The sequence below is a fragment of the Protopterus annectens genome, chromosome 14.part0 (genome assembly GCF_019279795.1).
Source record: "Protopterus annectens isolate FY-2018-M chromosome 14.part0, PAN1.0, whole genome shotgun sequence".
Classification (NCBI taxonomy): domain Eukaryota; kingdom Metazoa; phylum Chordata; order Ceratodontiformes; family Protopteridae; genus Protopterus; species Protopterus annectens.
The window spans coordinates 1,150,897,423-1,150,923,500 of NC_056748.1; positions in this window are offsets into that span (position 1 = coordinate 1,150,897,423).

A 26,078-nucleotide genomic window follows, 5' to 3' on the forward strand; every position below is an offset into this window, starting at 1 on the left:
CCCTCTTGGTAAACAAAACATTTTAATATACTGTATAGGTGACACACCCCTCTCATCCTGGAGTAGGCTGACATCATTTGGGGATACAATGTTTGCACCTAGTTTGGAGTCCTCTGCAAACTCGGTCAGCCACAACCCTTTAGTTTTGACCTGAACTTCTGAGAAGTATATGCCAAACAGTAGGGGCCCAGCACTGATCCCTGTGGAGCCCCGATGGTAACAGGTCTGCTGGTTGATGTGGAGTCACCTACTTTGATAGTGTGTGCATGGTTTGTGAGCCAGTTTGCAACCCAGCTTACCATGAAGGGGTTTACATTCAGTTGATAAGTTTATCGGTAATGCCTGAATGTGGGATTGTGTTGAAAGCCTTTTCCAAGTAGAGGTATGCTGTGTGCACAGATTTGCCTTATCAATGACCTTGGTCACACTTTCAAAAAAATCCGCCAGACTTGACAGGCAGGATCTGCCCTTCATGAGCTGAATTGGGTAAGATCCAGAGTTTGGAGGTTACCTATGTCTTTATTTATGAGGTCCATAATGATACATTCCATGGCGTTACAGATGAGGCTGGTGTGTATTCTCGGGGTCTGTTGTTAGGCCACCTTTGTGGAAGGGAATAACTGTAGCTGTTCTTCATTCCACAGGATCAAAGCCCGTGGTTAGACTATGATTGAAAATGGTACTTAATGGTGATGCTAGTTCATGTTTTAGCCTGTTTAGAAGACAGCCTGGGATGTCATCTGGTCCCATACAGGCCGTGTTCTTTGCCTTGGAAAGGGCTTTGAGGACATGCTCTTCAGATATGTAAGGTGGGGGGAGGGTTGGGGGAGGCTTTGTTTTAAGTTAAGAGGGGATAAGGGATAACATTTTCACCATACATATCCGCTAGCAGGTTAGCTATCTCTGTGGGGTTTGCGTGTGTGATAATGTTGGCCACCAGTTCTGCACATGCTTGAGTCCTACCCTTTAGGTTACGTACATAGCTGTAAAAGGTATTATGGTTTTCCTTGGTAGCACTTGCTAGGTTTCTCTCAAAGGAGCTGTTGGAGGATTTGACATGTTGTCTTACTTTCCTGTTAAGGCTGACGAGGGTGCTTTTCCATTGTTGGGTCCTTGTCTTTGTTTTCTTAGACAGCATCTTTTTGCATTTATTGTAAAGTTTGTTGATGCTAGAAGCCCACCATGGCAGGTTGATTTTACTTTAGGCTCTGGCTTTGATTCTACCTGGTACAGCCGAGTTTATACACTTATGCAAGTGATTATACAGGGCTTTAGTGTGAGCTTCAGTACAGTCACCACTTTCAGCTTAGGGCAGGGATTGGAGTACCTTTATACCTTCACCTAGGAGGGTATAGCTTGTATTGGTGATGTTTTTTAGTATGATTTCACCCTTTGTGAGTTTTGGTGTTAGTGTCAGTTTGAAGGTGACTGGTTTGTGGTCAGTTTTAACTAATGGGGGTCCAAGAGTTGCAGCAGTACACCTGTTTGACATGTTGGTGAGGACCAGATCTAGAATGTTTGTTCCTCTTGTCAGGTTATGAAAAATTTGTTCCAGGGCATTTGAATTCAAAAATCAAGGAACTTTTGTGCTAGCCAGTTTGGGCTAGAGTAGGTTTCCCAGTCGATGGTGGAATAATTGAAATCTCCCATAACCAGAGTGTCCGGTAAAATTTGGACTGTCTTCAGTTTGATTAAGTAGGCTTCATGGATGTCATGACCCATGGAGGGGGATCTATAACTGGCTAGGACTTGAATAGGGGTCTTTTTCACCATAACCTGGACTTGGAGTAACTCCATGGAGTTGTCCAGTCTAACTAGAAGTGAGGTGAATTTATCTCTAATATAGATTGAAACACCACCTCATTTGGTTTTCACACATTCATTTTGGGGTCTTAAGGTGTGAAAGGCATTGTACCCTTGCAGGGCCAGGGTACATTCTGAGGCCTTAAACCAGGTTTCTGTGACTGCACAGACATCTACATCTTCTAGTGATAGAAGTGCTTCCAGTTTTTGTTTAAGCTCCTAGCATTTGGTAGCATGACCCTTATTTTGTTCTGATTGGTTAATTTCATGTCAGCAACATTGTTTTCGAGACCTTGCCTAAAAAAGACACTATGGGGGAGGCAACAGCCTTTGCCAGCAGCCTAAAGACTAGGGGTGCCATGTGCAAACTGTCTATGGCAAAGCAGTGAGGTTTGTCGACCATGACATCCCAGGCAGAAAGGAACTAGATCCCCTTGGAATGACACCGGAAACTAAGCCAATTATTGAAATCAATAATTTTTTTGATTATACTGTGGCATCATTCTAGATGCTCAAGGCTAGGGACATACTCGCCTGGGACACATACTCAGAAAGCTCGACCATGTCTCTCTTCATATAGTCCAATGAGGTATGTCTCAGGTCATTCACACCAACATGAACTATGACATAGTCATAACGGTACTTGTTGCTGAGACACCTGAGAGGATGCATAATTTGGTGAATCCTGGCACCAGACAGGCAGCTGACGGTGACTTTCTCTTTGTCCAACCTGGTGAGTGGGACATCTGTGTGTCTGACTATTAAGTTTCTAGTAACAAGAAAAATTGTTTTTAAGTGCTACACCTTATGGGCTTGGTGGGTGAGACACTGGTATTGCTATGTTTCAAGGGTGTTGTGGAGACTGCGTTAGCTGTAGCAGACTTGTGTTTTGGAGGTCTCTGGTGTTTTGCTAAGTTTTTCGAGAGAACTTCCAAGTATGTGGATTTACATGTTTGATGCATACTATGTGTATGAGTAGTGGTATGTGTATGAGTAGTGGTACTATGAGGATATGTAGTGGTAAGTAAGGTGACAGCCTTCTCCGTGTTACTGTTTTGAATGCGAGAGAGCATGGATTCTAGATTCTTGGTGTAAATACATCTCTTGCACTCTGTACTAGACTGTTTTATTAGTTGAGGGTTATCTGTGTACATGAGGCAATTGCTGCACTGCCTGAAAAGACCCAAGTCAACAAGTTTGGCAGGAGAAACTAGGGTAGTCTAACTGCCCATAATGCTATATTGAAGACTGTTGTCAGCAGTGGCTTTTCAGAAACGATCACAGAGGAGATCAGCAAATGGATATTTCTGCCTGGGTTTTGAGGGTAAATTTGTTGAATTTAACTGTCAAGCTTTGGCGCACAGTTGTGCATTAGTGTGTGGTGCTATGTGACACACAAACAAGCAGAAACCTGCTCCAAAGCGGGACCTAAATACCAGAAGCTAAAACCCGAAAAATAAAATCTAACAAAATTCAAAATTACCAATGAGGATGCTTATTCCAACCTTAGACCAACCTCCCTTTACAAGTTAGGTGCCAATCAAACACAATTCTCTCAAGATGGCCTGAAAAACATGCTCAGAACAAACAAACCACTACAAACAGTTCCAGAAGCAGCAGGCCTGGATCCTGACTATGCTACAGTTACTAGCTACTCTAGTTTCAGCAGGAAATACTAGAGAATATTTAATACAGCAGAAAAATAACAATGAGACACTGAAAACACATTTAAAACAGTAGAAAATCAGCCAGGAGGACCTAAAGAATGATTTAAACAGTTAATAGATCATTAATTAACTACTGTGTGGTGGGAAAACCAGAGCAGGCAAAACAGATAGCTTTAAAACAGTAAAAACTACCAAAGTAACTACTTAAACAGTGGAAACAACAAAAAGGTTTGCTAAACAGTGAAAACAGCAATAAAATTTGATTTTCCAGGCACAGTGTAGCAGGCAATTGCAGTATAACAGTGTAGTTTAGTACACAATAAATAAATACCGTATAAAAGTAGGTAGCACGCAATAAAAAGTGCAGTAAATAATATAAATAAGCAAAAAATAAATAAATAAATAACAGGCAACTTATGGTTCCTTAGAAGTTCAGAATTCTCTGGTCATCTAGTATCTCAGCACAGAGATTTTGCTGGTAGCCCTCAGTTCAGCTCGGTACAAACAAGCAGAAACCTGCTCAGATGTAGGGCTTAAATACCAGAAACTAAATCCTGAAAAAAAAACTCTAATAACAAAATTCAAAAGGACCAATGAAGATGCTTATTCCAAGCCCTAGACCAGCCTCCCTTTAGCAGTCAGGTGCCAATCAAACACAATTCTCTCACAAAAGTGCAGATAGGCCCCCTTCTAATCCAAGATGGCTTGGAAAATGTGCTTAGAACAAACCACTACAAACAGTTCCAGAAGCAGCAGGCCTGGATCTGGATTATGTTATATCCACTAGCGACCCTAACTTCAACAGGAAACAATAGAGAATATTTAACACAACAGAGAAATAGCAGTGAGGCACTGCAGTGAGAGAATATTATTCTGGGATTATGTACTACATAAGACAATATGGTACTAAAATGTAGAGTCTGAATGCACTGATTATTAATAGCATGCTGTTTATAGGACATTCACATTTATTTAACTTCTTTAACTTCTGGGTTTTTTTTACTTGATTTTTTTTTAAATGCTCTGGTATGTAAGGATGTAGGCTGTTAAAGGTGTGACTTTCCACAGATAAAATGTTGGACTACTGAGTTAAAAGTGTAATAGAGCATTATATCAGCATGCAAAACAGACCAAAAGTGAAGTCCCTCCAGTGGCAGACAGGGATAAAGTCCTAACTATGTCCTAGACAACCCAAGTTCAATTAGTAGCTGAGGTGACAGACAGAGCAGCAGGGAAGGAGGAATGGGAGTGCCCATCCTGGGGAGGAGAAAGTTTACTGGTGATGCTCCCTAAAAGGGGAGGCATAGAAAAAAAGAGGGGAGTTGCCCTCAGAAGCAACCAGTGGGCATATGGGCTTGGGAAAGGGAAAAGTGGGTAGGTCATATAAAAAAATACCCATCTACACTGGATGGAAGCATAGACAGCCCTGTCCTCATGACACACTTAAGATCCAAGACTATCCCCAGCAACACTGGACAAGTCCGTGATGGGGTTAAGAGAATGCTGGTAGATCTAGCATGGACATAGGGCATTGGATGCTGGGCCTATATCAATGAAGACTGAGGGGACCAAAAAAAATATTTAAAATAAAAAGACCAAACGTTGTGGTGTCCATAGTCCAGGAACACATAGAAAGAGCCCAAGCTACATAACAAGGGACAGATAACAGAAGTGTAAGGCCTAGGGAATTTAAATTTAGAGACAAGCAATTTCTTTTGGTCCACTCTAAAGCAAAACAAAATTTGGCTAAATGGCAGGGTCCATTTGAAATAATATAAAAAATAAATAAGGTAAACTGTACAGTTTGACAAACTCATAAGAGGAGACCAGAACAGATATGTTATTTAAATGTTATATGTAGTTAGTTAAGCATCAGAGACAATTAACTCTAGTGACAAAAATGACCAATATGTCTGCAATTCAGGCAGAAGACACAGTTTCTAAGTCATAAGAATAACAAAAAAAGCTTCTAACAAGGAAGTGTTTAAAGGGCTACTAGAAGAACAGACTTAATTCAATGCCATATTCGCACCATACCTATAGAAACTGTCAACATAAAACCTTACAGAATGTCAAATTCACATAGAGGGGCTAAACAGGAATTAATAAAGGAATGGCTTAAAACAGGGGTACTAGAGGATTTGAAAAGTGAATGCAATAGCCTCAGAATTATCCCTAAAATGTAATGACACATTTGGGGTGTCCTACTGATTTTAAGAGGCTGGGCAGCATTTTTTCATCTTGGACAGTTGCCCAGTGCCCCCCATGGTCAATGAAAGACCAGAAAAAATGAAAAATGCAAGAGACACATTTAGTGGGCTGCAGATATTTAAAGCATGTGGCACCACTTTGGCTTGACCCATCACAATACAGACATCATGTGAAAGGCATGTAGAGCATCCATTGGGCATGAACCCAATGGTTTCAACCTGGAGGTTCATTTGCAGTAATACATGGTGGATCGTGACATAAAATGTCTGAAATGAATCTAGGGATTGTAAATAATGCTATATTGTGTCTGTATAATGTGTAGATAAAACTGCTGCTGTAAATAAGGCAAATAAAAGGTGTTTCTTTATGAATCATGAGAAACCATTGTTCTATTATCCAAAAAGTGTTGCTATTACTTTAAATGAGAATGTTGCATTAACAGCAAAGAGAAACTTTGCTGTATTAGCTAAAGCAGGTTTGCTTAATGAAACAATTAATGCTGCATAAAAGGAGAATAAAAGTAAGCCCATTCAAAGAGTGTTGCTTAAACTTGCTAAAGGATTGGATGTTCACAGCGGCATATCTGTAAAACAAAGCAGAATGAATGAAGACCTGGAAGAGGACACCAGGTGGAAGTTGGAGAATGTTCCTGTTACAGGAATCTAGAAGACAAAGATATGAGAGGCAAAGACAGAAAGAGTGAGAAGCCATTTGATAAACTCTGTATCCCAGTTTTATGGGACTGTATTGAGTTACTTGTTATGAATGCTTATTAAGCCACAAGACAGTAGTTTGGTAAAACCTCTATGTTTTGTATAATAAACAACACTGTTTCTCCCAAGACTGGAGGTTGTTTATGCATATTAAGTGTACGTGTATGTATGTGTAAATGCGATTGCGTATGTGCAGGTGTTCTTAAGGGAAGCATGTGTTTCTGCAGATGTACTTTCTGCATTTTAGAGCCCTCCAGTTTTGAAAAACATTGGAAGTTTCCCACATTCTTTAAATAAATTTAAATAGCCACTGTGATGTCATGAAAATTTAAAAATACACTACACATTTTTTATAACATTGCATATGTATAAAAACATGAAAAATTAAGTATATAATAGTCAACAATCAAAAACTACTACACAGTGTTTCATCAAATAATGCTCATTTTGTGAACAGCTTGGCTCACTACATCAAAGCCTTTGTAACTGAAGAAAACACTTGATAATAGTTTCATTTAGTCCTGGAGGGTAGTCTGCTCTTCAAGCTATCTGCCATTCGGTTTCCTTACATTCTAATGGAAGGTGTTGCTTGGACATTCTGAATTGGTGAAAGTCCTGGGTAATGAACCTTTGTTCACTTATAAAAAGGTATGTAACATAAGAAGTATACTTGAAAGTACTTCTAAGACATCACACAATGGGGTCAAAGACCCTGTTGGGACTTTTGTTTGTGGTCATTGCAGGCAATGTAGATACATAGCCAGTTCAGGTTCTGTTGAGTTGAAACATTTCAAGAAAGTTATTTGGGCAAAGGACAAGTTTACATGTGATTCTGTGGGCATTGTTTATCTTGGAGTATGTAATTCTTGTACCAGTTTTTATATTGGCAAGACCATCAGGTCACTGAGTAAAAGGATTTATGAACATGTGCAGTGAGAAACAAAGACAGGAATAATGCACTGACACAACATGTTTTATTATGTAACAATTTTAAGAAATTTACATTCTTTGTTTTAGACAAAGTAGTTTGTGGTCCTTTGGTGGGTAATTTTAAAGCCTTATTAGAATGTAGGGAAACTAAATGGCAGATAGCTTTAAGAGCAGACTACCCTCCAGGACTAAATGAAACTATTAACATCATGATCATATTTTCTTCAGTTACAAAGGTTTTGATGTAGTGAGCCAAGCTGTTCATAAAATGGGCTTTATTTGATGAAACACTGTGTAGTAGTTTGTTATTGTTGACTATTATATACATATGTAATGTTAAAAAAAAAAATCGTAGTGTATTTTTAAATTTTCATGACATCACAGTGGCTATTTAAATAATTTATTTGAAGCATTTTGTCATTGGATGATTTTTTGCACACAAGTATTTAAAGGGTGGTTTCAAGTTTTTGTATTTATTCTGATGAAGTGCATGGTGTTTTATTAAACAAACAAAAGCTTATAAGTTTTGTGGTCCGGTTCCTTCCTGGTATTTGGTTTGCTGCTTTTTCATTTTTACTTTGTTCTTTGGAGTTGTTTAGCAGTTTTTGTTTCCCATACTCTTTCTAACAGGAGTAATTTATTACACGCTGAAAACAGTTAACCAAGGATAAGCTTATACAGATGGATCAGAGTCGACACATATTGATATGAATGGGGCTCTTTTGAAATGTGAAGTGGGGAACTGTAAAAAATGTTTTGGTGAAGAGAGGACATGGTGTGTTAAAAAGGAAGAGAGACCAGTTAGCACAACTGTAAAATAAAGTCAGTGAAGAAGCAAAGGCAGAACATGTAATAGAAGATATTTTATAAAGGAAATTTGAATTTACAATTGAACCATTGAAAGATAAGTATTTTAATAATTTCCCTGTTTACTAGAAAATGTCCACAGTCAGGGTATGTACTCAAAGACCCCAGAGAATAACTGAAGTTGAAAAGGAGAGAATGGTAGTGAGGAATTCATGTTTTAGGAGTTATCTGAAATGGTGTCAGGAGATAAAGATTTCATTGTTTGCTTATGTCGTTTTGCTATATTTAATGCAACGCAAGCAGAATAAAGATAATTCATTTTGGTTGATTAATCATTTGGGGGTGTTATTTGTGGCTACAAATATATTTTGGTGTCTTACAAACTTCAAAAAACAAAATATGGTTATTTATGGCAAGCAGAGCATATTGAGCAATTGGTTTTATGGTTAGAAGTAACCTGGAGGAATTGATATGTAAGGGTTATGGTAAGTTAGAGAAAGGACTAAAAGGTGGTTTTCATAAGTGAAAGGTTATTGGGTTACAAGTGGATCAGAGGGTTGAGTCCTTACATTTTTGTACTGCCCTTCATATCATATGCATTTTAAGCATTCCAGATTAATATTACAGTTAATTTCCTAAAGAAAAAAGTATGGTGCATAAATTATGCATTTACTATTACAAGCTACATACTCAATTGTGCTAGCCTTTTAGAGTCTTATAAGTGAATTTTACTACTGCATTTCTGTTTCTGAAACTAAAAACAATCAAAAATCCTATCTACTTGCTCATTTCCCACCTTTTTCTCAATCTAGAATAGTCCAGATCTCAGATTTGCTGATTTCAGGACTGTATTCTGTGTTCTGAGTTGTCCAGACCTTGCAGAGATAGAAGTAAGTCTTTCTGCTTATCAGTGAGAGTGGTACGCTCTGAGCAACCTATCTATCACTAGAGGAGTGGTTTCCAGCTCAGGAATTGTTTTTATTGGGCGCTTTGGGCTGCTTCTATCCCTTTCAACTTTTTATCTTAAAACCCATGTTTGCATGGGTTTTGGCTTGTTTTATCTCAGCGGATCCTGTTTGGGTGTCCTGCAGAGTTCTACAGCGCAGAAAAAAGAGAGAGAGAGAAAGACTTTCCTTGATTATAGGTACCTGTTTTTGCTTTCTTTAGCTTGATTTTGCATTGCCACACTTTTATTACAGCCGTTTTACAAGATCTGTTATTTAATTTAATTATTCTCTGCTGATTTTGTGTACTGCACTTTTTAAAATCTTTTTTTTTTCAACTGCATTTACTGTTACAGGCTACACACTCAAGTGCGCTAGCCTTTTAGAGTCTTATAAGTGAATTTTACTACTGCATGTCTCTTTTTGCAACTAAAGACAAAAAAATCCTATTTACTTGCTCATTTCCCACCTTTTTCTTAAACTAGAAGAGTCCAGATCTCAGATTTGCTGATTTCAGGACTTTATTTTGTGTTCTGAGTTGTCCAGACCTTGCAGAGATAGAAGGAAGTCTTTTATGCTTATCAGTGGGAGTGGTAAGCTCTGAGCAGCCTATCGCTAGAGGAGTGGTTTCCAGCTCAGGAATTATTTTTATTGGCCATTTTGGGCTGCTTCTATCTCTTTCAACTTTCTGACTTAAAAACCTGTGTTTGCATGTCGCGCAGCGCCGCTAAGGTAAACTATTGCTACTGCCTTAAAGTCTGCTCTTCAAATTTTCCTTGAGATCTTGCTAGCTTTCATCTCTGAGCACTCATATCAGACTTCTAAACCCAGCACTTGCTCAGAACCTCTTGCAGCTGTCATTGTAGGCATACCAACTGCTAATAGCAGTAACAAAAACAGCTTCAGCACTTAAAAAGAAGCAGAACAGCTCCAGTACTTAAATACTAGGCACCTATCAAGGCATGTCTAAAGGTAATTTCCCTACACTTTCTCCTATTAACCTGGTAAACCTGGGCATCCTGAGGCAATGTAGCAATTGCCTCATGTACACAGACAACCCTTTTCTCCTACCCACAAACACATCCACTTGTGAGAGATGTACGTACATAGCCAAACTAGAAGCCACACGCTCTCAAACCAAGACTGGGCTAGCCAGTCAAGAGGAGAAGGTTAACACACACTACACACCTCATAGGACACATAGCTCCCCAGATCACACATCACCACAACTCTCACATAGTAACACACACACACACACACACACACACACACACACACACACACACACACACACACACACACACACACACACACACACACACTTTTGTGGAGGTTCTCAATAAAAATCTGCCCAAACAGCAAAGACCTCCGAGGCAAAAACACAAACAACCATCTCACCCTAACACAACCCCCAAGATACATAGCCCACATAAACAGTGTGCCACTCAACCTAAGCTCCTATGGCAAAAGAGTCTACCCAATACACTAATCATAGGTGACTCAATAGTAAGGCACACTGATGTCCCACTCACTAGGTTAAATAAGGAGAAAGTTACTGTCAGCTGCCTATTGGGTGCCAGGATTCACCATATAATGCATGCAGTTAGGTCTCTCCACAACAAGTACAAAAATGACTCGGTCATTGTCCATGTTGGTGTGAAAGATTTGAGACGTACCTCCCTGGACCACATGAAAAGAGACATGGAGGAGCTCTTGTATCTTGTAGCCCAGGCAGGTATGACCCGAGTCCTGAGTAGCATACTACCGTCACCTAGAATGATAGCACAGTACATGCAGAAAATGATTGACTTCAACAATTGTCTAAGTTTCTGGTGTCATTCAAAGGGGATCCAGTATCTGTCTGTCTGGGCTGACATGATCGACAGACCTCGATGCTTTGCCAGAGATGGCCTGCATCTGTCCCCCCATGGATTCCTGATGCTGGCAAAGGCTCTTGTCACTCCTATAGTGCCTTTTTTAGGCAATGCCCTGAAGACACATTTACCACCATAACAACTGCAAGCAAATACAACCTGAGGGTAATACTACTCAATGCTAGAAGCCTAAATCTCAAAATGCATTTGCTCAAATCACTCCTAAAACTGGAGAAGATTGACCTCTGAGCAGTAACAGAGACCTGGTTCAAGGCTCCAGAGAGCACCCCAGCGCTACCAGGCTACATAGCATACCACACCTTTTGGCCCCCAACCTGGACCAAAGCCCCAAAGGAGGTGTGGACTGCAGCCCCAAAGGTGGTGGCATATCCATCTTCATCCATCTTCATAAATGATATGCACACCTCCAGACTGATTGCCCAAAATAATGCATTGGAGATACTACAGGTACAACTGACACTGGATAAAACTGCAATCCAGATTGTAGCCTGCTATAGATCTCCCACAATGTCCCAAGGCTCCCACTCCCCATTCCTAAACACTTTGGAAAGCATTAAGGTCCAACCCAATGCACTTACACTGGAAGACTTTAACTACCCCTCCATTAGCTGGGAAAATTACTCCTGCTCCAACTTATTTGCCCAATGATTTCTGGAATTCATTAATTCCAATGCACTGGACCAACTCATTCTCACCCCCACCAGAGGCAGAAACATTCTCGATCTGGTCCTTACAAACATGGGGGACCAGTGCTCTACACCAGTGATCAACTACTCCCTGGTCAGATCTGACCATAAGTTATTCACAGTCGATATCCAAGTCCCACCCTCACCCCCCCATGAAGGAAACCACAGGGAAAAATGTCTTCAAAGCCAATTTTGAGCTTCTAAAGACAGTGTCAAACTTCACTTCACCCAAGCAAATGGGGAAAGAATGTATGGCCACTGAACCATACACCAAGGTGCTGTATGAGCATTTACTCAAGTGCATGGATCAGGCCATAATGAACAGAACCAAGATCATGTCCTCCAAAAAAAGAAGCCATCTGGTGGTCCCCTGCCATTAAGAAACACTACAACAGAAGAAAAAAACTGTTGCAGAAAAGGGCAAAGTCCCAAGACTGGAAAAATTCCCTTGTAAGTCTCAGCAAAAAACTGAGATCCCTCATCAAAGCCTCCAAAGCTAGTTGTGAAAACAAAATTGCAACAGATGCTAAAGATAACCACAAGGCATTCTTTAGTTACATCAAGAATCTGCATAACAATACACAGGGGTGCTCTGAGGTACTGCACAATGGCACCACTTATACTGAACCAACAGATATTGCCAACATTTTGACCAACAAGTTTAGTGCAAACATTACCCCCCCGCAACCCCAAAAGGACCCATTGCATTACCCAAGGAATGCCAAATCCCTAATATCATGGCTGCTCACATAGAAGCCGCACTATCCAAAGCCAAAAATACAGCTTCCATGGGACCTGATAATATATCTGGCTGCATGCTACATGAATTACAAAGGGAACTGGCACTTCACCTGTGTGTCCTGTTCAACCACAGCCTCGCTTCAGGCTTTGTTCCCACTGAGTGGCACACCGCTACATTATTCCACTCCACAAAGAGGGAGTGACAAGTGACCCAGGAAACTACTACCCCATCAGCCTGACAAACCTGATCTGTAAGGCTATGGAGCGCATCATTATGGACCTCATAAATAGAGATATTGGAAACCTTCAAACCCTGGACCCCTCACAGTTTGGGTTTGTAAAGGGCAGATCATGTCTGCTCAACCCGATAGACTTCTTCAAATCTGTTACCAGAGCGGTTGTTAAAGGCAAGGTAGTCCATAGAGCCTACCGCGACCTGGCCAAGGTCTTCAACACTATCCCCCACTCAGGGATCATTGACAGACTCACCAACCTAGGCATAAACCTCTACATCATAAGATGGGTTGCCAACTAGCTCATGGACAGAACCCACACAGTGAAAGTAGCAGACTCCAAATCCGACTACCAGGCAGTCACGAGTGGAATCCCACAAGGATCTGTCCTGGGTCCTCTCCTATTTGGTATATACTTCTCTGAAGTTCAGGCCAACACCAAAGGATTCTGGTTGACCAAGTTTGCAGATGACTGCAAACTGGGAGCTATTATTGACTCCCAAGCTAACGTCGACATCCTACAAAAAGGCCTCACAAACACCAATGGCTGGTGCCAGAACCATGGTCTTAAGCTCAATGCTAAAAAGTGCATCATCATCCCCTTCAGGAAAAACAGTGCCCACAAACTACCACATTGATGGTAGCCCTCTCAACTCCCAAAATATGATAAGAAACCTAGTGACACAAGTAGAAAGTAACCTCTCCTTCGACAACCATGTTGCCACTGTAGTTAGAAAGTCCTTCTATGGGGCACACCTCATTACAAAAGGTTTCTCATCCAGGAAGAAAGAAGTCATAATCCCTCTCTACTCATCCCTCATTAGACCCATTATAGAGTACATTGCCCCATTTTGGCATGTACCTCACTAGACACCTGCAACAACTGGAGAAGCCACATAAATTCCTCACGAAGAGGATCTTTAGACTCAGACACATGCCCTATACAGACAGACTCAGAAAACTACAGCTATACTCTGTCTCATATCGCCTACTTAGAGGCGATCTCTGCTTGGCATACAAAGCCATGTCTGACCCAGTGTTGGGTCATGCTTCATCTGAAAAAGACTGAATCCCTCCGCACCACATGATCCAAGGACCTCAGTCTCCTCACCACAATAAACAGAACCTGCTGGAGGGACAGGTTCCTAACCGAGAGACTACCCATACTCGAGAATAAACTCCCCATTCATGTCAAGCAGAGCACTTCACTAGCCCTCTTCAAAAATCTTGATGAGTGGAAGGGTAACAGGAAATTCACCCTGGGGATCACTTCAACAGCGTTGCTTGATAAGGGCACAAGGAATTAATGTCTGGCAACAGGATGACTGGGAATATTCTTGGGCTAGGCTTGTGTTGGCTCCAGGGCCATTAGCCAAGTACTCACCTATGAACAATGGTGTTAATGCTCAAAAGTCATGAAAAAATTACAGTCTTAAGGGAGGAATGACGCTTAAATGTCCCTGTCTTTTTATATGCAATATGATAAAAATAACATATCCAATGCATAGTGGAGATTATAAGGATAAATAGAAATGTTGCCTGCTGTACCTGATAGAGATAAGCAGATATGAGTAGATTATAAGAGATATTACATTTTCCTTAATGTAATAAAGAAAGCAGTAGCAAATCTGCATAGTACTCTTGCAAGGTTGGAACTGAATACCGGGTAATTATTACTACCAATTCTTGATGATAGGAGAGTGGGCATGCAGGATGAGAAATATTTAAGAAACTGGAAAAACAGAAAGATGAGAATAACTTTTAGGAAATGGTTAAGCTGTTTCAATGTGGAGTACATGGCTGTAATTCAACTGATTTCAACTACCAGACTTTTTATAAGAGACTGATTGGGATAGCAAAGTGAATGGTTTAATAGAGTTATTGGGTGTTGTACCCCCCTCAAACAGTAGGCTTAATGGAAGCAAGGGGGGTGTAAATTCTGTGGGGAAAGGATTATTTCATAGGGCAAGTAGAACTCTAAAGGCTTTAGATGAAAAAGTGACCAAGATGAGACAAAATTTGAGTGCTGACAGACCAGACAAAGACAATTGTAAAATGCAGTAGTTACAGGACGAAGAAATGGAACATTAAGGCTGTAGCAGTTAGGAAGGGCTATGTGAAGAGTACCTAAGGAATTAAAAAAGTTGAATATTTTGCAGCACAGATTTGTTTAAAGCAGCCTGGCATTTAGGACAATTAGGAGAACCACTTGTGCTCTTTACATCCTGCAAACCTCAAAGTTAGAGGTTCAGGGTTCAACGGTGGTTAGTACGCTGGCAGTTCAGGTGGGCCTTTTGAAGCCCAGCCATGCTTTTCCCATAAGTAATCAGCCATACCTTCAGATTAGTAATTAAACCATCCCAGAGGTAATTAGCTAAGATAGCCCCCTTATAACTGAAATGGACAGTAGAGCACGTACATGATGCCTCTGCCCAGCTGGGGTGTCATGGGAGTCAGTGCAGGAGTACATTTTCTATTCCCCAACCACTGGTTCAAGCTGCATTTGAACAGGGCTCAGGATTAACTCTGTTTCACAAGGAGGGGAAGCTGGTTCTCCAGAATTGGTATTCTCTGGGAAATATCTATCTGTTCCTCCAACAAGTTCTGTTCATTCTGCAGAAGAGGTTTAGGTCTTTTGATCAGTTATGTACGACACCATTCAACTTCCTGATGTGTAGCAAGTTCCACATGTTGGGGTCAGATGATCGGCCACAGATCACCTCTCGGCAATCTGTAAGAAACTGAGTACAGAGATAGTGCTTTGTGATGGTCAGTGTAATTCAGGATGTTTGCACCTTGTATCCCGTCTATGAGGAAATGTTGTGGGCATTCAAGTTGTAACACGTGCCTAGACTGTACATACTATGATGAGGCATTTTACTCTATGATGGGTCTAATGAGTGCCAAGTACAGTGGGATGATGGCATCTCCAGACCTGGATACCATAACATTGTTTGTAATCTGTGCAATATAGAAAGATTTCTTCACTACAGTAGGCAGATAATGATTAAAGGCCATGTCAAAGTATGTGTATCTCCAATGGGTAATTGGCAGGAGTAACTGGCTTTCCAAAGGATATGATTACACATTTCTTAGCACTAATGTTTAGGCCATGACTCTAATGCCAGCTATTTGTTTAGCACAGGTCTTCCTGGAAAATATTTGTGTACTCCAGGGATTATATGATTATGCTGAGTTTGCAGTCATCTGAAAACTAAGTTAGCCAGAGACCTTTGATGTTAGTTTTAATTTCAGAGAAGTAAATGCAAAAAAGGAGTGGCCCCAGTACAGAGCCCTGAGGCACTCTGCTGGTGACTGGCCTTTTTGTAGAGGTAGGCTTCCCCACATGCCTAATTTTCAGTGCCCTATCTGTGAGCCAGTTTGCTATCCAGTGAGTCACATAAGGGTTTACTCCTATTTGCCTGAGCTTTTTGACAATGCCTTAAGGGAGTATTGTTTCAAATTCCTTCGCAAGCTTGAAATAGGCAGTGTGTACTATCTTGCCCTAGTTCATTACTTTGGTGACTTTACTGGATAGATAGGAAGGGCTTGGAATTTTGCCATGCTATCACTTAGTAGTTGGGGATTTGCCTTGGGGTAGTTTCTAAATACTCCAGAGTTTGATGGAGTCTCATGTTGTAGTTTTATTGCAAATGAGACTGCTTTGTGATCCAACCTGCCAAGTGAGGATGTTACATTCAACGGGCAGCATATCTCTCCCATATTTATGAGGACCAGGCTGAGGAAATTGGCTCTGCTAATAGACATATGGACTAGTTGATCTAGGGAGTTTATGTTTAAGTCCAGACATCTCTGGGCTTTCATGTTTGTGGCCATGTTTGTTTTCAAATTTATAGAGATATAGATCAAGCCACCCAAGATAATTGATGTTAGTTTAATGCAAAGTGACTCCAGCTCATTTATGCTACATGGGCTTCCTGAGACAGAGGGGTTCTGTAGTTAGGATATTGACTGGGACTTTTTTATGGTGATTTTTCATGCTACATGGGCTTCCTGAGACAGAGGGGTTCTGTAGCTAGGATATTGACTGGGACTTTTTTATGGTGATTTTTCATGCTACATGGGCTTCCTGAGACAGAGGGGTTCTGTAGCTAGGATATTGACTGGGACTTTTTTATGGTGATTTTTCATGCTACATGGGCTTCCTGAGACAGAGGGGTTCTGTAGTTAGGATATTGACTGGGACTTTTTTATGGTGATTTTTCATGCTACATGGGCTTCCTGAGACAGAGGGGTTCTGTAGCTAGGATATTGACTGGGACTTTTTTATGGTGATTTTTCATGCTACATGGGCTTCCTGAGACAGAGGGGTTCTGTAGTTAGGATATTGACTGGGACTTTTTATGGTGATTTTTGACATAGAGAACTCGAGTGTCATTCTGTTTAACCAATCTTTAGGTGAACTTGTTTTTGACAAATATTGAGATATCTATATCTTGTGTCTCTTCTTATGTAGTTATTGGTTTAAATGTGTGAAAGGCATTGTAGCCTTGCATTGCTGGGCTGGTGTCTCCAGCTTTAAACCATGTCTCTGTAACTACACATCTCCCTATCTTCTCCAGGATGAGAAGAGATTGCAAGGAGTGGAGTTTTTGTTTAGACTTCTGGCATTGAGCAATTATGCTGGAAGGTTTAGTTGGTTGGCATTACCTAAAAAAAACACTATGGGGTTGAAGAATGCTTTAGCCAATATTTGAAAGTGTAGTGGAGACAGATGCAGACCATCCCTGGCAAACCACTGTTGTCTGTTAACTATATCCTCCAAGGATGGCACATATTGCACCCGTTTAAAATGTCACCAAAAACAAAGACAAATAGATAAGGTCAATTACCTTTTGCTTATACTATGGCATCATTCTTGGAGAAGGTAGAATGTTGCACAGTGCTAGGCTCATAACAGCCTAATATGCATAGTCCAAAATCTCACTCATGTCTGTCTTAATATAGTCCTCAAGTCATTTATGCCTACATGTACAGTGACTGAGTCTTGAGAGTACTTGTGGTTGAGAACTTGAGAGCATGTGTGATTTGTCTGGTCTTGTCACCCTTTCTTTACACCATCTGGTAAGTGGTGTATCAGTGGGTCTTACAGTGGAGTCACGTATGACTAGAATGTTTTGTAATACAGATGTTTACGTTACAGGCTTGTTTTCAGAGACACTGTGAGCTCGTGTACTGCATAATTTTTTGGGTGCTGACAATGTCTTGCATTTGGAGGGTTGCTGAGGGTGCTTATTACATGTTTTGTGTTTCAGGGACCTTTGTGGTTTGGGTATGTTACTTTTCTGGACCACAGCATATGTAGGACTGTGTGTTTTGTGTGCTGTGAGATAAATTGAGCTACTGAGAACCCAAATCTCCTTGTGTTCTGACTGTGCTTCTCAAACATTTTGGAAATATAGAGTATATTTTAGAGCATTTATTATAACTGTAATTGCCTTAATATTGCTACAACTCAAGTGCTTTAGGTTGCACTGCATCTGAATTGTTTGTGTGTTTTAGTTGCTTTTCTGTATATATAGACTTCTCTGTAAATGTAGACTAGCTCCTTATTCTGCTGTATTACTGCCTCATAAATCGTTTTTCAGTTGTGCACTTGCCTTGCTTCATTTAAAAAGTTTTAAATTGCTAATTTTGTAGAGTTTTAATTGCATTTACTGTTTAGGGCTACACACTCAAGTGCATTAGCCTTTTCTGTGTTTATTTACTGTATTATTGCATTGTTTAGCCTGTTTCAACAAAAGAAATACTATCTTGTTTGCTCGTTTCCCACCTTTTCTAGCCAGTCCATATCCCAGGCTTTGCTTGACTCAGGACTTTATTTTCTGTGTTCAGAGCTATCCAGATCTTGCTGTGGTAGAGGGAAGTCCTACTGCCTACCAGTGGGACTGGTGAGCATTGTACTGCCTATCTAACGCTAGAGGAGTGGTTTCCAGCTCTGAAATTGTAATTTTATTAGCCTTTTTGGGCTGATTTCTATCCCTTTCAACTTTCTGGCTTAAAAACACATGTGTTTGCACATTTTTCACATTGTGCAGCACTGCGAGGCTACAGTTAAACTATTCCAGGTGCCAGAAAGTCTGCTGTTCAAATTTCCCTTAAAACTAGCTGGTTTCTATAATACTGTTTCAGTATGTGAGACCTTAGCCTCGAGAGACATCATATATGTGCAGCACTCACATGATATATAATACTGTTTCAATATGTGAGACCTTCACCTCCAGAGACATCATATATGTGCAGCACTCACACGATGTATAATACTGTTTCAATAGCAGCTGGTTGTCAGTTAGCATGATACAGTTTGTATTGTCTCCAGATTCCAGTCTCATTCAGGTGGGATACGGAAATAGCAGGAAAGTGCTGATCCATGGTTCCAATTGCTGCTTATTTGCTGAGGGGAGGGTGCTACTGAGGGGTTGGCACTTGGTGGGATAGGGCTACAGAGGAGTTGGCACTTAATTTTGGGATAGAAATTATGCGGTAAATACTTCCATATGTGTGATTTGGTAAGCAGCAGAATACAAAGTAACCAAACTCAGGGATTATTCTATCTACAGCTAAAGAGAGAGACTGTATACATTTTGTATGCTGTTTTCCAGTAATTCAGTATGAATGGGGGCTGTCCTGGACAGACTAGCTTGAGACAGCTATGCTACTTGGATTAGTTGTTTGGCTGACTAAATTTACTGAGTGTTTGTTTTTTAACCTGTGGGTGAGAAGCTTTAAGTACTCCCTCTGTACATATCTGGGAAGGAAATGTGGGCTAAGAATTAAACAGAAACAATTCATATATACAAATATGTGGAAGCAAGGAACAATCATTGGTGGATTGAGAGAAGACAGTTTCCCCTGCAAATGCTGTGACTGCATTAAATGCTTAAACTGGAACAGCAGAAAAAATGACAACTGATCTTATGGGCCCTGAACAAGTAGATGGAAGGTGATCCTCTCATGATATGCCTGGGAGAAATGGAGAGTTTTAGAGTTTGTACTGTTAGTTGTTGCTTAGATCTCTGTTGAAACTGTTTTGTCCCACCACCCTCCCTATTTTTGGTTTGTAGTTTAAATTTGGTGGCTTTTGCAGTTGCCCGCCCCACTATAGATTTGATCTGGCACACTCCCCCGTCCCATCTCTTTACCACATTCTACCTTATAAACTCTTTCTGCACTTGCTTTTAGTCCTTTTTAATTTAATTGCATTTTTTAAACTGTGTTTGGTCTAATATTGCTACATACTCGAGTGTGCTAGCTTGCACTGCATGTGAATTGTTTTTACTACTGTTTTTGCTACTTTTCTGTAAAAAAAGAATAAAAACTGTAAGCCTGTTTCCTACCTTTCCTGTAACTAGTGTTCCAGATACAGATTTGCTGTATCCATAACTATATGTAAGCTTCTGAGCCCCCCAAGCCTTTCTGTGTTCGAGGGAAGCCTTCTAGCTTATCAGTGGCAGTGGTAAGCACTAGGTAACCTGTCTACCACATAAGGAGTGGTTCTGGCCCAGAAATTGTAGTTATTGGCTGTTTGGGCAATCTCTTCCATCTCTCTCAACTTTCTGATTTGAAAGCCTGAATTTGCACTTGTTTCTGTCCTGTAACTCATCTAGTGCAGATACAGATTCTTAGTTTTAGCACTTAAATATGCTTTGCTCAGCACTTGTTCAGAACTTGTAAGCACTAAATAAGCTACTAATTACTATAGTACTCTATCTTCCTCATTACCTAGAGGAAAACAGTTTTTGTACTTACTTTTCTCACTTGCTTAGAGAAAAACAGCTCTTGTACTCACTTTCCTTACTTATCTAGAGGAAAATAGTTTTTTATTCAGGCATGTCCAAGGGTCAGCTCCCAGTGTTCTCTCCTGTCTATCTGATGAATCTGGGCATCTTGGGGCAATGTAGAAATTGCCTCATGTACACAGACAGCCCTCTCCTCCTACCACCCAACACCACAACCTGTGAGAGATGCACTTATCTAGCCAAACTGGAGGTAAAGCTCTCTCCAACCAAGACTGAACTTGACAGTCATTAGGAGAAGGTAAACATTTGTACCACACCACACTCCTCACATAGTCTCACTAAATCTACACCACCAAAATCCACACATAGTAACACAAAAACATTTGCGGAGGCTCTCTAAGCAACAGAGACCTCCAAAGCAGAAATGCAAGCAACCTCAATCCCCCAACACAACCCAAATGACACATAGCCCACAGACTCAGTGTGCCACTCAACCACAGCCAATAAGGCAAAACAATGTACCCAACACACTAGTCATAGGTGACTCTATAGTCAGGCACACTGATGTCCCACTCACCAGGCTAAACAAGGAGAAGGTTACTGTCAGCTGCCTGTCGGGTGCCAGGATCCACCACATAACACATGCACTCAGGTCACTCCACAACAAGTACAAATATGACTCTGTCATTGTCCATGTTGGTGTGAATGACCTGAGACGTACCTCCCTGGACTACATGAAAAGAGACATGGATGAGCTCTCCGATCTTGTAGCCCAGACAGGTATGACCTTAGCCCTGAAAAGCATTCTGCCATCACCCCGAATTATACCGCAGTACAAGGATAAAATGATTGACTTCAACAATTGGCTAAGCTTCTGGTGTCATTCTAAGGGGATCCAGTATCTGTCTGCTTGGGATGATATGGTCAACAGACCACGATGCTTTGCCACAGATGGCCTGCACATGTCACCCCTGGGATTCCGGATACTGGCTAAGGCTCTTGCTGCCCCTATAGTGCCTTTTTTAGGCAAGGTTCAAATAACAAATTCATCACCACAACAGGAACAGGCAAGCAAAAACTGAGGGTAATGCTACTCAATGCTAGAAGTCTAAATCTCAAAATGCACTCACTCAAGGCACTTCTTAAAATGGAGAACATCGATATCTTTGCAGTAACTGAGACCTGGTTCAAGGCTCCAGAGAGCACCCGTGCACTTCCAGGCTATAACCCCTACCACACCTTTTGGCCATGTAACCTGGACTGAAACACCAAAGGCGGAGGTGTGTCCATATTCATTAAGGATATCCACACCTCCAGGCTAGTTGCTCAGCATAATGCATCCGAGGTTATTGAAGTGCAACTAACTCTGGGCAAAACTTGAAATCCAAATTGTAGCTTGCTACAGATCCCCCACCATGCCTCAGGATTCCCACTCCTCTTTTCTTGATGTACTAGAAAATATTAGGGTTCAACCAAACACCCTAATAATGGGCGACTTCAACTACCCCACCATTAACTGGGAAAACTACACGTGTACCAACTCCTTGGCTCAATGCTTTCTGGAATTAATTAAACTCCAATGCCCTGGATCAACTTATCCACACCCCCACCAGGGGCAAAGAATATCCTATACCTAGTCATTACCAACATGAGTGACTGGTGTTCCACACCTGAAGTCAACTCCAATCTGACCATAAGCTTATCACCCTTGATATCTGCATCCCGCCCCCATCCCCATTAAGGAAACCACAGTAAAAAATTTCTCCAAAGCCAACTTCATGCTTCTTAAGACTGAAGTGGTGAACTTCATGACACCCATGCAGATGGACAATACAGATACAACTGCTGAATCCTACACATATGCACTCTAAGCACTTACACGAGTGCATGGATCGTGCTATCCCAAACAGAACTAAGATGCTATCCTCCAAAAAAAGGAAGCCAATCTGGTGCTCCCCTGCCATAAACAAACTGTACAACAGAAGGAAGAAACTGTTGCAAAAGAGAGTAAAATCCAATGAGTGGAGGAGCTCCCTGGTCAGCCTCAGTAAGAGGCTGAGATCCCTTATAAGATCCTCCAAAGCCAGCTACGAAAACAAAATCTCCACTAATTCTAAGGACAACCATAAAGCATTCTATAGCTATGTCAAGAATCTCAATGGCAACACCCGGATCTGCTCTGAGTTACAGCACAAAGGCACGAAAATTACAGAACCAACTGATATTGCCAATATCCTGGCAGATAGGTTCAGTGCTAACTTTACACCCCCCCCTCACCCCTAAAGGGCCCATATCTATATAGGAAGAATGCAGAGTCCCTGTAATCACAACTATGCAGGTAAAAGCTGCACTCTCTAAAGCCAAAACCACAGCATCCAGGGGACTGGACAACATCCCAGGCAGTGTTTTACATGAACTTCAGAACAAACTGGCTCCCCACTTAAGCACCATGTTCAATAATAGCCTCGCATCAGGCTTTGTGCCCACTGAATGGCACACAGCAACAGTTATCCCACTCCACAAAGGGGGAGCCACCACTGATCCCGGGAACTATTGACCTATTAGCCTGATGAGCCTGGTCTGCAAGGCCATGGAACGTATCATCATGGAACTCATAAACCAAGACATTGGTAACCTCCAAACTCTGGATCGCACCCAGTTCGGGTTTGTGAAAGGCAGATCATGTCTTCTGAACCTGATTGACTTCTTTGAGGCAGTCACCAAAGCCGTAGATGAGGGTAAGGTGGTTCACACAGCCTATCTTGACCTTGCCAAGGCTTTCAACACCATCCCCCATTTTGGAATTATAGCTAAACTCACTAAAGTAGGTATACATCCCTACATCACAAGATGGGTTGCCATCTGGCTCACTGACAGAACCCACACTGTAAAAGTTGCAGACTCCAAATCTGACCTCAAAGCAGTGACAAGTGGAGTACCACAGGGTTCTGTCTTGGGACCTCTCCTGTTTGGTATCTACTTCTCTGAAGTACAGGCTAACACAGAAGGCCTCTGGGTAATGAAGTTCACAGATGACTGCAAACTAGGAGCCAGAGTAAAGTCCCCAAATGATGTGGACATCCTACAGAAGGGCCTCACTGAGACAGATGCCTGGTGTCAGAGCCATGGCCTCAAGCTCAATGCCAAAAAGTGCAGTGTCATCCCCTTTGGTAAAAACTCTGTACCCATGAACTACCACATAGGCAGCAATCTACTTAACACTGAATGTGTGGTGAGACCTTGGGACCCAATTGGACAGTAGTCTCTCCTTTGATAGTCACATCACCACAGTAGTCAGGAAGTCCTTCTACATGGCACACTTCATCATAAAAGGGTTCTCACCAGGAAAAAAGAGGTCATTGTTCCCTTCTACTCGACACTCATTAGACCCATTATAGAGTACAACACCCCTTTTGGAATGTACCTCACAAGACATCTGCAACAGCTGGAAAGGCCACAGAAGTACCTCACAAAGAGGATTACTGGCCTCAAACAAATGCCCTACACTGACCACCTCAAAAAACTCCAGCTTTACTCCATAGCATATCGCCTACTCTGAGGTGATCTCTGCCTAACATATATAAAGCTATGTCAAACCCAGATCTGTCGGACATGCTACACCTAAAGAAATCCCAATCCCTCCGAGCTACACGCTCTAGGGACCTAAACCTTGTCACCACAATAAACAGGACATGCTGGAGGGATAGATTCCTATCCCAGAGACTTCCTATACTCTGGAACAGGCTACCCATCTATGTCAAGCAAAGTTCTTCATTAGCACTCTTCAAGAAAAATCTTGATGAGTGCATGGGAAATAGGAAATACACCCCGGGGATCACTTCTGTGTCTCTGCTCGACAGTGGCACAGGAAAATAACTTTCTTGGGTGGCATAAGCCAAGGAACCTTGTTGGCTAGGCTTATGTAGGCTCTTGGGCTGATAGCCTAGTACCTACCTATGAACCTATATACAGCTGTAATGTCCTCAAATGTTTTTCTCATCCAACAATAGCCTGTCCAACATAGCAGCTTGATAATGTAAAGCCTGCGACTTCTGGTCCTAACACCTGACATACATCCAGTAGTCTCTCCTATATCACTCTCTTATTTAGGGATTTTTGACTACATGTGAAATGCAACTGTTCCAAATTTCATAACCCTTTTGGGGTCTAACACCACAGTGAAGTCACCCCTGTGATTATTCGCATTTATATCACGTTATCGAAAGATTAAAATAGCAAATGCTATTTCAATCGGCCCCAAAACATCTAAACATAAAAATGTGTATTTCCTATTTCCCATCCACTCCTCAAGATTTTTCTTGAAGAGTGCTAATGAAGAACTTTGCTTGACATAGATGGGTAGCTTGTTCCAGAGTATGGGAAGTCTCTGGGGCAGGAATCTATCCCTCCAGTGTGTCCTGTTTATTGTAGAGAAAGAACCCTATTAGATCATGCCATTGTTAAGATGAGTTGGAAATTAGGAAACCAGAAATTAAGTGGAAGGAGATGGCATCCAGACACTGGATGAGGAGCTATGACATTAAATGGATGCAGGATATAGCTAGACAGACAACTGACCTCAATAAAAACTCCAAAGGGCACACTGAGAATCTGTGACTGGAATGGGGTGAAAGCTGCTTGGAAAGGTACCATTATGGCTAATAGAGGGAAGGTGAGAAAAGACAGTGTGCAATAAATAAATAATAATATTTAAATAATAATTAATAAATAACTGAAGGCTCTATAGGATATGATCAGGAAGTTGCAAAGTGTTTAACAAAGAGATGTAGACACTCAGGATTCAAATGGGACACAGCAAGAAGCCATAATGGACAGACTGAAGTAATATACAGGATCAAAGATAAAAGCCAAGTCAGCAAGAAGAGGGGCAGGATGGTGGGTGAAGGCAAGAAGTGGGTCAGAATGGTGGCTGAGAGCAAGAAGTGGGCCAGGATGGTGGGTGAGGGGAGAAATTGACATCAAGATGTTGATGTGAAGAATCAAGGACCAGAGAAGGAAAGCTCGGTTGAGTTTGGTGGTAGTCAAAAAGGGAGAGAAAAGCAATTCATATGAGCAAATAAGGCATTATTTCAATGATAATACACTAGGTTTTATAAAAGGATAGACTCCCAAGGTGTATTGGGCATTATTTCAACGATAATACACTAGGTTTTATAGAAGGATAGACTCCCAAGGTGTATTGGGCATTATTTCAATGATAATACACTAGGTTTTATAAACGGATAGACTCCCAAGGTGCATTGCTTTACAAATGGAAAGGACTTGTTAGATAATAAGGAGAAAGAACTGCTTATACATTGGCTGACAGAAAAGGGGGAGGCGATTGAGGCCAATATCCATCTGTAAGGAGGTACAGAAAAGGGTTCAGATGGGTTTCCCATTAACTTCTATTAAAGACTGGACTTTCAGGTGAGCATTTGAACAACAGAGCTGTTCAATGACATCAAAGAAAAAGGGAGATTAACAAATCTGTGGAAGAGGCTACAGAAATAGTATTGTAAGAGCAGAAAGGGAAGGATTCGGGTGTCAAAAATTATCACTTTACATCCGTATGCAATACAGATACTAGATTTTATTTTATGTTTTTGTATTTTGATGGCTGTATTGGAAAAAGTTCTACTGAGACATATACATGGTGAACAATTTGGTTTTATTAAAGGTATATCT